Source organism: Numida meleagris, chromosome 1 (assembly GCF_002078875.1).
Source record: "Numida meleagris isolate 19003 breed g44 Domestic line chromosome 1, NumMel1.0, whole genome shotgun sequence".
NCBI lineage: Eukaryota > Metazoa > Chordata > Aves > Galliformes > Numididae > Numida > Numida meleagris.
In genome coordinates, this window is record NC_034409.1 from 156813531 (window position 1) to 156827438 (window position 13908).

Here is a 13908-nt window from a genome sequence, read left to right on the forward strand (position 1 = left end):
ATCACTCATTTGTATTGCACATGGACTCATTCAAGCATACACAGTGTTGAATTCCTCCAGCTGTTACTACTGTGCTTGATCATAAAAGGGAAACAGCCCGTGCCTAAACCACTTTTTGTAATTTTAATTCCTGTGATGCATTTTTTTTAGATTTAGATTTAGAGACAAAGTTACTAAAAGGGTGAGGGACAAAGACTGATTATGCATTGAAAGCTACTTTGCAGATGGAAGACAGTTACTGCTCCTGCACCTGATACACTAACAAAACTTGCCGATTTTTTTCTAGCTAATATTCATAACCTTTAAGCTGCTGAGACTTGGTTTCCCTTTCCTTTCTTGGCTTTTATTTTGTCCTTACCAATTCAATGTCTTTTCTAGTGGGTGGCTTATCACGCCATCAGAATTCTCAACATCTTTTTATTGTTATCATACCCATACTCTTCAAAATGGGAAATGCCTGGATTTAGACCAGCAGAACAGGTCTGGTGATGATAAACATGTTCAGCCAAGAGTCCAGATCCCCAGACAAGACCACAGAAACAGGGAACACCCAAGGGCAAGCTGAGAAACTGTTAGCAAGCCAGGTTCAGTATTGGGTCTGGAGACAGTAAGAAGGGTCAGACATACCCCAGCACTGCTGGGCAGGTCTACAGTGGAGAGGCAGGTCTAAGATCAAGCCAGAAAGTCAAGTCTACAATATGCTACATTTACTCTTGTTTCACTAATTTTTTTTATTCCTCCAATTACAATCAACAGCACCAATGCTAATAAAGTGCAAAGTTCAAACAAAGAGTTTGACCCAATAGACCATTTTTTTTTCTTTTTGTAAAATTAACCGTACCCTGTCATAGTTACAATAATATATTAATAAGGCAAACATGACAGGCTTGTTTCCTAGCTCACAGTAGGGTATTACATTTATTTTGGATGTGTTTTGCCTGATTAATAGCTGTTTTCTGTACTCTTTTCCCCAAGTATCTTCAGTATTATCCTGTTGAATACATTTTCTGAAGGTCCCATCTTCCACTGTGTCCATAGTAAGAGGATATTACTCTATTTCTCACAGTGTCCCCAAAGTCATTCTCCTTTGCAGTTTCTGTATTATATATATATATATAATAGTTATATATAGTTATGTATTATATATATAACATATATATAACGTATATATATGTAACAACAGATGCTCTGTGCCCCCTGTCCATTTAAGCAATTCCTGTCAAGATGTAGTATCAGAATACACTGTCTTGGCAAAAAACATAAAATACCCCATTCCAAAGTCTAGACCATAGGTCATGCTTTTCAGTGTTAACTTCTCTGGCCATAGATGCGAACACGATTTTAGCTCTCCAGGTTTTTTTCTTGATTTAACGAAATCGGATTTCCAGAGCACTTGTAATTCTGGCAAAGGATTTCATGTTATGAATTATGCTCAAAATAAATGTAAAGAATGATACATGTAGCCAGCAGGTAAGAATCATACCCATACCAATATAAAAGAAAGAACAATAAAAAGCAAAATATACACTTGGACTATTGAGCTAAATTTCCTCCATTCAATCCTGAATTGTTTGGTCCATGAACAGAATAAATAAATAAATAAATAAATAAATAAATAAATAAATAATCCAGAAGAAAAATAGCTGCTTTTCTGTCTTTAAACAGAGAAATTCAGGAGGCTGTATTTGGTGACTGTAGGTCGAGTTTTAAAAGGACATGCAAAGACACATAATTCTCTTAGCTCTAATCACATTAAGTTGTGCTTAGGTCCTACTGGTACTGTGGAAATCATTACTACTTTAATTATTAATTTTTCTAGTCTTTATGTTGGATGTTTTTTTTCTCAGTTGAAGTTCTCTCATCAAATCTGTTTTCTAGTTACGTAGCTTTCATCATGTAGTTTATGGACCTTTGCAAATTCAGGAAAGCTACCAAAGGAAAGAAAGCTGAAGTGACAGAGAGTTCAACTCTGAACTTTGCACCTTTATTCTGCAAGCGTGCAAAGGGCTGAAAAATTTGAATGTCACTTTTTTCTTACATTTGTGTCTATCACAACTGAATCAAAAATTAGTTCAAAGCATCCCATGGCCTGTGTTAAGTCTGATAGGATGATTAAGATGATCTTCTCTGGCCTTACAAGGTATAAACCTGTATGTGATACACTAGAAAGCTATGCCAGTTTCAGAATTTTGCTTGCACAGTTTCTTTTACACACAAACATTCTTTTGTGTGCATGTGGAGTTGTGAATTTCCTTTAAAGCAGACAGATGAAAGCTGATTTGCATGGACCAAAGACCCTGAAGACAATGCAGGTCAAATAGGATCCCAACTAACATTAACGTTAACTCACATCTTCTTGCTTCCAGGCATAATGATTGCACCAATTTACAGTCATTTATACATCAGCAGAATTAAAGTAAGTAAAAAAAGATTCCATGTGATTTTAATGCAGAAGGCTCTAGTTTATACAAACTTATGAATAATTTCTGGACTTTCTCCACAGAAATTAATGGTGTGGACTGTTTATTAATTCACTTATTCCACTCCTTGCAGTACAATACATCTACTGTGGTTTTACCTTAGATGAGAAAGTAAAGAGAAGCTTTCTTAGAAAGCACCTACTTGGGCAAATATCTGGAAAAAGTTTCTGGCCATGTAGGAGAGAAAAAAAATATAAGAGATTAATTTAGACATATGACTCAAAAGCAACTCGCCATTCAGGAATAAATTATATATAGCAACAGAAACTCTTCTAATATGTTTAACTTTGCTGTATCATTCTTATCAGAGTTTGCACACAAAATTCAGCTATTTCCACCCATTTTTTAACAACCTGGTGAAACAATGATTTCACTAACAGAACATTACTAAACATTACCAGTCTTAATCAGTCACAATTTATTCCAGATTGTGATAATAATGAAAAACACTGAACACATGCAAGAATCAAAAACCACACCTATTATGCACACACAGTCAGGAGGCCAGTTCCCAAAGCCAAGAGGTTTGGACTGATTAATGTAAAAACTGCTTAAGTCTAGTCCCTTGTGCAGCAGATTGGCTACATTCATAGTTAGTGGTATGTATCCCTCTGAACTCAGAGTATAGTTACCCTTACTACGTGGAGGAAAAATTCAGGTTCAGTATCTGAAGTCATGTAAGAACTGTTTTGCAGCCAGTGAGAGTAGTGAAGTTGCACCATGAAACATTTTGTAGTAGGTGCTGAATGTACAATAAGTACAAATCCAGCTGATGATGTTGGAGGAATGTGGACAGCAAGACCCACTCAGTTCCATTCATATGCAGCCTTTTTACAATGGATCCTTCAAGAGAGCCTTGGGAGGGACCCCTGGGGGTTCCTGAAGATGTTGCTCCGTAACCAGTAACTGTCTTAGAAAAAACTAGTTCAAGTGGTCTAACTAGAATCAGTGGATGATGAGTACTAATAATACTGTGTTTTGGTGATTGTAATTCATTAATTACTTAAAATCATTACTAAAAATCATTTTTGAGTTCCAACAGATTTTTATTACATATAATGCATAACACTTTATGTTTTGTGATTTAAACCTGGTAGGTAGCTAAGCTCCACATAGTCACTCACTCCCTCACAGTGGGATTGGAAGGAGAGTTGGAAGGGCAAAAGAGGCAAAAAAAAAAAAAAGGGGGGGGGGGGGCAAAATACTTATATTCAGAGAAAGACAGCAGATAAAGACTTAGTAAGTAATTCAAAGCTGCAAGCAAAGCAAACGTTACTTTCCATCAGCAGGTAGATATTCAGCCATTTCCACTAAAGCAGGCCTCCATCAAATATAACTGTTATTTGGGAAGACAAATGCGATCACTCTGAACATCCTCCCCCCTTCCTCTATTTTTTCCCAGCTTTTAGTGCTGAGCATGATGTCAGATGGTATGGAATATTCCTTTGGTCAGTTTGAGTTAGATGTCCTGGCTGAATGCCCTCTCATCTTCTTGTGCATCCAAATCTCCTTATTAGCAGGGTAGCAAGAAAATCAGAAAAGACCTTAATTCTGTGCAAGCACTGCTTAGCAACAACTAAACAAACAGTGTGTTACTGAAATTGTTTTCATCATGAATCCAAAACATAGCACTATACAAGATGCTGTGAAGAAAATTAACCCCATTCCAGCCAAAACCAGTACAATTCCCCATTTCAATATCAAAGAATCATAGAATCCTCAGAGTTAGAAGGGACTTTTAAAGGTCATCTAGTCCAGCTCCCCTACAAGGAACAGGGACATCCTCAGCTAGATCAGGTTGCCTAGGGCTTGATCCAACCTTGCCTGTTAAGTCTCCGGCGGCAGGGCATCAACCACATCACTGGGCAACCTGTTCCAGTGCCTCACCACCCTCACTGTAGAAGACTTCTTCCTTATATCCAATCTAAATCTCACCTCTTTAAGTTTGAAACCATTTCCCCTTGCTCTGTCACCACAGACCCTGATAAAGAATCTGTCCCCTTCTTTCCTGTAGGTCCCCTTCAGACACTGAAAGGCCCCTATCAGGTGTCCCCGGAGCCTTGTCTTCTCCACGCTGAAGAGCTCCAGCTTTCTCATCCTGCTCTTGTAAGAGAGGTGTTCCATCCCTTGGATTATTTTTGTGGCCCTCCTCTGTATGCGCTCCAACAGGTCCATGTCTCTCCTGTGCTGAGGACTCCACATCTGGACACAGTACTCCAGGTGAGGCCTCAGCAGAGCAGAGTAGAGGGACAGGATCACCTCCCAGCTGACCACGCTGCTTTTGATACACTGGCTTTCTGGGCAGTAAGGGCACATTGCTGGCTCATGTCCAGCTTCTCATCCACCAGTACCCCCATGTCTTTTTCGGCAGGGCTGTGCTCAATCATTTAATCCCCCACCAATATCTTAACTGAAAAACAAACAAACAAAAAGTGCTAATGAGAAATACATTTCACCAAAAAAAATCTTAAGTAAATTACATAATGCTCTTACATTTATCAAATGAACTTCTAGAAGCACCAAATGTAGGCAACAGGCTAGCCTGACGAACTCTATTAATTCTAAATAAATGTTGATTGGTACTAATGATATTGTATTTCAAGTTAAATTTTTTTGTGGTGGTGGTTTTGTTGTTGTCCTTGTTGTTTTATTGTTTATGGTATTTTTAATTTTTTTTTTATCGTTGGTGCTTGGGTTTTCATTTCATTTTGTATTTGCGTCCCATATTAGATGCTCAGCAATGATTTTTCTCACAATGAACATCAGGCCAGCAGACCCTTAGTTTTGTAGTTACAGTTTTGTAGGTCGTTTAAGTTTTTAAACACTGGCACTGTGTCTGCTAGTGTTCTTTGAAGTATTACCATGAATAATTAAAACTAAGCTACAAATGTCAAACATAAAATCACGGCTTATATATGATGTCTTATTTTTGCTAACATTTTATTTTGACTTTGTTTATTTCAGGCAAAACTCCACATTATTTATTCATACATCACTCAGCAGAAGTATTGTTTACTTGTGTGTCTGTGTGTAAAGAAAAAGTATAAATAATGCACTGATGCTCCTGTTCATAATTTCATTGCTGTCTTTGTTATATAATCATGTTAAACCACTCACCAGATTTGCACAAAAATTTCTCTTAGTTTGAGCTGTTAGTGTTCACAAACAGTTTTTCCGCCTTCCTCTGAAGCCAGAGGTATGGTCAAATTCACAAAATAAACTGGACATTTCACTTAAGAATTTCCTGAAGTTTAGGAAACTTTACACACTTATAGTTTTGATCTTTTCTTTTTTAATTGCACATGGTAGCTTTTGTTTTTATACACTTAATCATTATTAAATTATTTAATTTAGAATTTTAATTAAATTTTTAATTAAGAACTTAAACCTGTTTAAAAGAGTTGCTGGGCATTTTTGTTTCTTATGGCGTGGAGAACAGATTATCAGTGTACCTTTCTGGACTAAAGAAACATTGCACAGATGCTTCAGAAGAGGCATCATGTCATGCCAGTCATGCTTAGTCAACTTCCACATCCACATGGGTAGTCACCTCTGTCCTTTCTTGCAAACATAATAGTGATTATTGGAGGCTATATTTTACTAATATATTGTGAAAATTAAAGTAAAATCTACATTAGTTATGATACATCATCTGAGAAAAATACCTTTATTGGCTGCATAAATATCTAGCATTTTCTTTTCATCAAGATTATAATTAGTTTTTTTTTAAATTGAAGTGAAATTATCTACCGTATCCATTTCTTACTTGTAACTCTAGTCTGCTGCTACTGCTTACTAACTAGGAAATAAAAAAATAATAATAAGAAAAAACTGCCAATATCTTTCAGTACTAAAAATTTACTTTAAGTTTTTAAAATTGTCAGGTTCTTTGCAGCAAATAAAGTGTACTGCTTACAGAAAAGCAAACATAGCTAAGCATGTACTTAATATTGATGCAATCTACGCAACAGATGGCAATATGGATGCAAATAAAGTGCTTGTCCTTTTATTATTATTAGTTAATATTTACATCACTGGAATGCTCAGAGACCTCAGTCAGGAGCAGAGGCCCATTATGCTAGACACTACACAAATACACACCGGAACATTTTGTTCCAGTATCATCTTTCTCCTGCTGCACACTAAACTCATTGATGACTCATTTGTATTGCCCAGAGATTCATTCAAGCATACAGAGGGTTGATTTCCTCCAGCTGCTCTGAAAAGTTTATAGCCTAAGCAGCAAAAGAAGGGAGGAAGGAATCGTAGAATCACAGAATCATAGAATGGTTTGGGTTGGAAGGGACCTCAAGGATCATCAAGTTCCAACCCTGCTGCCACAGGAAGGGCTGCCAGCTGCTAGATGAAGTACTAGACAAGATAGCCCAGGGCCCCATCCAATCTGGCCTTAAACACCTCCAGGGATGGGACATAAGGAAGGAAAGAAAGAAAACCTCTGAAATGTAAAATTTTTTTGAAGGTTTTCCCTTGCATTTCTTATATCAGAGATGTGTTGGAATACCCCTCCACTTTCTTGTCTCTCAGGTTCCCTTCTTAATTTCCCATTGTTTCACCTGTTCTCTTGCTCCTGCCTCCTTCCCTCTGCTGCATTGCCCTTACTTTTTTCTCCTCTGTTTTCATGGTCTGTGCTTTTATCAGAACATCACCTAACATCCTCCAAGGCTGGTAAGACGCCAGGTGCACCAGAGGAGTTAGAAATCATACAGTATTCATTGGCTGAAAGTGAAATTAGGGATGCACAAAACAAAGACATCTGTAACTATTACCTAAACTAGTGTATCCAATTTTCCAATTATTCTGTTTTCTTTCAGAGGGTGATATATTTTAATTATGACAATTAATGTATTTTTGTATTGTATATAATCATTTCTCCACTGAAAAGCCTCTTTGACAGATTGTTTTTGTCTGAAAACTATTTCTAGCAGGTAACAGGAAGAAGCTCCCAAAAGTTCATCCTTTTCCTCAGCAGGTGCATCATTCTGTCTCTCACGATTACGCTCTAGTGGTGTTTGAAACTGGATTTCAATCAGCTACTCTCTGATCCTGTGAATGGATATCAACTGCATTGGTACATAACATTATTTTCTCTCTTCTTTTTCTGCATTCTCACCTCTTAATAGAAGAAAATTGAAAGACATTTTTAGTAGTAAGCATTTTGATGTTTAGGATTGAAATACAAACCAAATATCGAGCTCATAAAAAATATGGTAGAAATCCAGCTATCTAAAAAGGATACCTTTTATAATTTTTAAATTCAAGACATGGAAAAACCAAGCTTTGCATGGAAATTTTGTCGCAACATAAACTACAAAGTACTGTAGTATAGGTCTTACAGAGGAAATAAATAAATAAACAAATCTTAAATGCAAAATAAACTATTTCTTTCCAAAACAAAAGCACTTACAAATTCAATTAGTATTAAAGGAATACTATTGACATTTTTAAGATGGTATAAGAAAATTATGCACATAGAAAAAAAAATAAATATCACTTACACTTAGTACTAAGAATTTGTATTTCTCGAAGTAATTAACTGTTCTTGATAAAAATTAAATAAAATCTATAATATTTGCAGTCATTAGTTAAAACCAATTTCTGGAGTACAAACTACCTTGCACCTCTTCAAAAATATCACAGGAGTTGATTTGTGTGTATAGTCACACAGAATTTATTTGATGAAATGTAAAATAGTTTTACTGCTAATAGCATCTTTCTTTAGTAACTCTTGAGGATAAAAGAATTATGTCTTGAGGCTAAATGAAATATATCACAGATTGCTGATCAGTACAGCTTAGTCTAAACTTACACACTGAGACTCATAAAAACTGGTTAATAAGTATATGCACACAAAGTTCTTCTTTGGGAACTATTGGCTAACATCAGGAATCACCAAGATCTACTAACAGTGATTACTGAGGTGATCCTTTAATTCATAGTTTTTATAAAGAACAAAAGAGCATTTTAGTAATATCAAAACCAAGGATAACTGATTGTGTACAATCCCTATGCAGCTGCTTCTATGCAAGACTAGTAATTCTGTCCTTGTTACTGTGCTGCACCATCACAAGAAACAAGAAGAACTGCAATATTCTCCCAAACAAAACAAGAATATGTTGTCCCATACAAACACTTCCCTTTTACTGATATCACTGCTTGACAGGAACTGTCACTTGTAAAATGGTTCTAGTAGGTTTATTTCATTAACTGTGTTTGCTGTATATCAAATTGAAATATTAGGTCAATCTCTCACCCAGAAAAGCGAGGAAAAATAGATTTTCTGTCTGTGTTTGATATGCAGTATTTCCTGATTCTTTAGTAATAGTTCTGGCTTTAGAAAGAACAGAAAATAGGGAATGTAAAAAATGAGCCTAGCAGTTAACATAATTGGAGGGGACGGATGTTCCATAATGAACTTGGGAAGACTGAAAAATAGCGTTAACAATGATATTTGTGAAAGTTCCCAAATCAGGATATTCTAATGACATGACCGTGAAGAGATGATACTATTCAACCATTATTTATCAACTCTCCTTCCTTATATTTACTGTATCTTATTGTCCAGTATCGATAATCTGCATTTTGGACAAGACCACCTCTTATGATATATGTGGTTACACAGGATCAAGTAAAATTATTATTGTTCTCTATTAGGCATGGATAGAGAGTTTTCTGACTTCAAATGAAGCATTCCAGACCTATCTGAACATAGCCTTAGATTGTCTCAGCTAACATCTTACTCAGATCTAAAGACATTACCACCAAATGAGCTACTGTAAATAGACACATATCAGCCGTATGTGATCTAACTAAAGACGTATATTTATCTTTCCTTCTGGAATAGAGCTTCGGACCAAATCCTGTCAAGTATCTCTAATGGTTACATGACTAGGTTCTATTGTCCAACTCTCTTCCATTCATCTTTCAGTTTGATGTAAGCAACAACTGCAGAATTCATTCCCAAGCCTTAATTTTTGAAATTAAACTTGAATGCGATGTCCTGATTCTGTTCACCAAAAATACCTTAGAACATTTCCTGTGAATAGTGCATGTTCTCCATAAATTCCTAACGCTACAGTATTTTGGTAGCACAATGAATGTTACAGTAATTACAGCTTTACAGTCAAAGGCCTATTATCTATTTCAGAGAGGTTATCTGAACTAAGTTCAGGTGGCATTTTTGGTAGTGGCACACTGCCAAATCAGAAGTTCTTGCTCCCCAGCTACAACTGGTAGTGCCATAACTCCTCACTGACAGCCTTGATGACTTTCCTTTTCAGACAGTCCAGATGCACAAGGTTAAAAAGAAGGATGACAAGAACATTGTGTAACGTCACAAATTCAGATACTAGCAGTAAATCATAGGCTTCAAATGCCAATAAAGCTAGAAATAATGGATGCCACGTATAGTATCTCGCAATACGAGAAAGGTATCTTTAATATTTTTTAAAACAAGATTACAAAGTAACAGTAGCATCTTCTGTTGATGTAGATAGTAGCAGTAGCTGCGGCAAAGAGGTCAGATTCTATTCTGGTTTATGTCAAGGACTCAAAACACTACTCTAGGTTAACACTGGGAACAAGGACCTGACCCTGAAAAGCTTATCTTAAAGTCAGAAGAATGAGCTTCTTGTCCAAGACAATTGGTTTTGCTTTGTGTGTAGTTCAGCCTGTACCGTGGTAGGCTCTTCTGATGTACTTTATCTGGATTACAAACCATGTGTAATTAATGCTTTTTTTTTTTCTTTTTTTTTTTTTCAGTATGGGAAGAGAGGCACAGATAGATTTTGAGATGCACTTGTTCATCAGGCTTGATCTCTATCATTACTCTGGTCTTTTATTGTTACAATTCAACCACATACTGATGAGTTGTTCTTAATTTCACCTAGTATGTACGAGAGAAAAAACACTGAAACAGTGTGAAGAAGAAAATGTAAGGCAGATAGTAGTATGGGTCAGAGGAATTTTTTGCACTCTTTTGCAAAAAAAAAAAAAAGATTTAATATATTTTGCTGCTGAAAAAAAAGACAGGTTGTAGATTTCTCTGTTACAGTACTGTATGAGCCACATCATTTGCCATGTGTTACATTTAGCAATTGATGCTTATTAATAAAGTTAATCTTGAGCTACTGGCTAATTCATCTGAAGATTCTTTAGCACCCACAGATAATATAACCTTTTCTTAAATGTGAGTCATTCATTTAAACTAAGGAGATGTTTATGGCAATATAAAGCACTAATTAATTGCAAATCTAAGAAAATGCCAGAAATAAGTGTTCATACTCCTTGTATTCTAACAGATGACAAAGAGATTAAGTCAAATAATTAACCTCTATATGACAAAATTTCTAAGAGAATAACAATTCTTTAGTGTATCTGTTAAACACAGAGAAAGAATAAGAAAAAGTAAGAAAAATCTAGTCAGCAAAAAAAAAAGACATAGTTGTTTCCAAATGAAATATAAGTTACATTATATATCACTCAGAGTACAGTAGCTTTCAGTCAATGATTCTCATTCCTTAGGCAGCATGTGCTAGTGTCACAACAAATCCATTTCTTATAGTCTGAAATGAAATAAATTTTAGATGCTGATCAGGGTTTATTAACCCATATTAAATAACAGTGTAGTGACTCTACATTGCCTTTCACCAAAGAGAATGGCTTGTCTTTGGTTAAATAATGACCCTGCTAAATTGTAAGGCAAAAAATAAACTGTTTTTCTCTTAACTAAACAGAGATAGCCCTGTAATGTAAAATTACTGAAAAGATGTGATTTGGGGAAATTACAGTTCCGTGCCTAGTATGTATTCTGCATGCCCTACAGCCCTCCCTAACCAGTAGCTCCCAATTTCATTTAAATTGTAATGATTTCCTTTAAGGACAATTACGTTGCCTAAGAGCAATGCATGCATAATAATGCTGCTTTAGCATGGTTCAGTATAAAATGAGAGTAATAACTGTTTATTAATATGATAATTAACTGTTAATGCTTAGCAACCTAATTATATCTGTTAAAAAACTTACATTTTTGAGCCAAATTCTAGCAAAAAGAATTCTTTTTAAAAATAATAAAAAGCTACAAATGTCACAGTAAACCCACAGTTGCAGTTTAAAGTGTTGAATTTTGACTTCACTTACACCAAACAGACCTTGCTATAAATAAAAGTGGTTGTAAGGCGTTCCTAGTTCTAAAAGAAAATATCTTCATGTTAAGATTTTGAGGCTTCAAGGAATGCATGAGTGAGCTATGAGTACCATGAAGAAAATGAATGAGGCATATGTATGCTATAAAGCTTCTAAAAATTTGCTTTTAGAAAGAATTGCAGAAATTTCACCTATTGTAATATTACGAAATTTTATTATCATTTCTCCTTTCTTTGGTGTAGTATCTAGAAGTCTTTTCATATGGAACAAACACATGGGCATATACAGCATTGGCAAGATCTTGGATAGGAGCAATAAGATTTCAACACCTTCAAGAAGGTGGACTAATTTGTGGTAGTTTGAAAGAGAAAAATAAGATAGACCAAAAAACCCGAAAGATATAACCAATGGAAGGAATGTATTTGTTTAGCATAACGAAGAAAAATCTGAGGTGGAACATGAGTCTTCAAATCCAAAGTTGAGTAGAATTGAACAAGAACTGTACTGAGTTAGTGAACTGAACATGAATAATCATCATTAACTGAAGCAAGATATATTGAGATGAGGCATTACATCAGGTATCTTGTAATAAATATAGCTAACCCATGCAATGGTTTTCATGGGAAGACTGCAAAGACTCCATCATTGGAGTCCCTGAAGCTAACTGCCAGGACTTACAGGAGCGTAGCTGATTCTGAAGCACGACGGTGGCTCATCCAGCTCGTGGAGACTGACCCAGCCCTGGGATTCTTTCCTAGTTTCTTCACCAGAGCTGCATAAAAGGATTGACTGTTATTTCAAATATTCAAAATTTTAAGTAATGGATAGATTGTTTGCATTAATTCAGCCAATAATTCTTTGAAGTACTATCACTGCACTTAAGATATCTATGTGATTTAATTATTTCTCTTAATATTAACTGACCTGCAGTTTGTATAGCAAAAGGCACATTTTTATCTCTCTGGCTGCTAGCTTTTTATTGTGCTTTTCTAATTTCTTGTCAATAAAATGCTTAAAAACATTGTAATTACCATTTCCATTATCCTTGTTCTATCCATGACTTTGGAACAAAAGCTCAGGAAATAATTCACCCCAGAATACCTAGAAAATTGCAGACAAGAATTAATCTCGGTAACCTGAAGCCAATGCCTATTATGGGTTTCTGTTCTTTAGATAACCCCTTCCTTAGGTCTCTTTAAGACACTTTTCTGAAAACTTTTGTTAAAGATGGAGGTGGAAAACTTCAACAATATTTTGTTTCCTACATCATCATCTTTTTCTGATAACTTTGAAGACTATTATTTTGCACATATTTGCACTAACACTAAATTTGAGTACAGAAATTTGTATTATAATTATCAGTCCTTTTGATCTCCTTTGGGTAGAACTATCACAGTTCTGAAGATGGTTTTATAACCTACATCATAACAACTTCATCATAATTCAGTTCTCATGGGTAAAAAATACAACAGGATTCAGTATTTCAGACAAGTTCTCCCTGTGGTGTCCAAACCTATGTCAGTGAGTGTTTCAGTAATGAACAACACTTTTGTTCCTGAATCAAGACAAAGTTTCATTTGCAGTATATAGTACCACATTAGGCAACATTTCTTATCTGGCAGATACATGGTTAGTATGCTTTTTTTCTGTAAGAATTTGTCGGCATGCCAAGGTCAACATACAAGGGGAATGCTGAAGAAGATTAAGGATGATAGATAATACAGGGATTGATTCAAAATCCACTGTAGTGATCCAAAAGTGGTATGTTAACTCACTAGACACTAAACTTTACACTATAGACATTACAAATGACAAAATTATAATATATCTTAATAATGGTCATTTGTGTCACAAAGATAATGGTAGGAGAACTGACTGACACAAAGTGTACTTTCAGATGTCTTATTAGCCCTATTCTGAGAGTTTCATTTGTAAGAACTGAAGGAAGCAGAAAAGGAGCACTGAAATTTGTGACCTTTCATCACAACTGTAGATCATCTATAAAACAGAAGGACATAACACTAGCACTCTGTATTCTCCACATTGGGAAACTTCATCCATCTCTTAGATGAGAAATGGATTCTTGGCAAACTAAACTGGCTGCAAGTGTTCTGACTTGTTTGAGCCAGCTATTTCAGGGTGATTCATTAAGGTCTATTAACACAAAATTTAAGATCCCTGAGTTTTCACTTTTTATTTCAGAATTAGAAATTCTGTTGCAGAGAGGTCAATTAAACTCCATGTTATTACAAAGCTGATAAAGTAA

General features: G+C 35.5%; 1 long non-coding RNA gene across 1 annotated transcript; it reads right to left on the reverse strand.

The window, feature by feature from the left end:
• On the reverse strand, window positions 4400-12755 carry LOC110394211. Its single transcript, XR_002435469.1, has 3 exons — window positions 12674-12755; window positions 12321-12414; window positions 4400-4890 (listed from the first exon to the last, which is right to left on the reverse strand). It is a non-coding gene; the product is annotated as an uncharacterized LOC110394211 (long non-coding RNA).